This window comes from Podarcis raffonei, chromosome 15 (genome assembly GCF_027172205.1).
Source record: "Podarcis raffonei isolate rPodRaf1 chromosome 15, rPodRaf1.pri, whole genome shotgun sequence".
NCBI lineage: Eukaryota > Metazoa > Chordata > Lepidosauria > Squamata > Lacertidae > Podarcis > Podarcis raffonei.
In genome coordinates, this window is record NC_070616.1 from 14,080,686 (window position 1) to 14,081,786 (window position 1,101).

Genomic DNA, 1,101 nt, shown 5'->3' on the forward strand with positions numbered 1-1,101 from the left:
GTGACGTCACCGCTCGTCCTAAGGTTCTTTGGAAGCAGGAAAGGCCGTGTCTCCGCTCCTGACCCGAGCAAGCCACGCCCCTTTTCCTCCTATTAACTCTTCACCTCCCGATTTCAGTGTCCATGCACACGAAAGCTTATACCAAGAACAAACTTAGTTGGTCTCTAAGGTGCGTCTAAGGGACGCGGGTGGCGCTGTGGGTTAAACCACAGAGCCTAGGACTTGCTGATCAGAAGGTTGGCGGTTCGAATCCCCGCAATGGGGGTTGCTCGGTCCCTGCTCCTGCCCACATAGCAGTTCCAAATCACGTCAAAGTGCAAGTAGATAAATAGGTACCGCTCCGGTGGGAAGGTAAACGGCGTTTCCATATGCTGCTCTGGTTTGCCAGAAGTGGCTTAGTCATGCTGCCACATGACCCGGAAGCTGTACGCCGGCTCCCTCGGCCAGGAAAGAAAGATGAGCGCCGCAACCCCAGAGTCGGCCACGACTGGACCTAGTGGTCAGGGGTCCCTTTACCTTTACTTACCACTCAACTCAGTGGTGCTGACTTCTGAATAAGCATGATATGGATCCAGCTGCTAAGAATGTGTTGGAGCAAGCCCCATTGAAATCCACAATGTTCCTTAAGAGACATGCATAAATCCAGGGTTGGCCCACCCATGAGGCAAGGTGAGGCAACAGGTAGAACTGAAGTTTCATGAGCACATAAGCAGAGGCTGATGGTCCATCTTGTCCAGCATCCTATTCTCCCAGTGGCCAACCAGATGCCCCCTATGAGAAGCACAAAAGAAATAATAATAATAATAAAAACCAAACGTAAAATTTGAAATTGGCTATTATGTAGCTTAACAGGGGAAATCATTTCACTTATTTATCGCACTTATCTAGATTGCATCTCTCCTTCTGAAGCTGGCCTGGTTTTAGCAAAGATGTGACGAGAGCTCCCATCATTTTGTCAGCTTCCAAACGTGCCTGCAAAGTTACCTGGAGAGGAAATCTTAAACGCAGGCAATTTTATGTTCGAGATTGACGCTCGGAGGTGTGCTCTCTGATGCCACGTCTAAAGGTTTCTATCCTTTTTTCTGATTTCTATGGAAATGT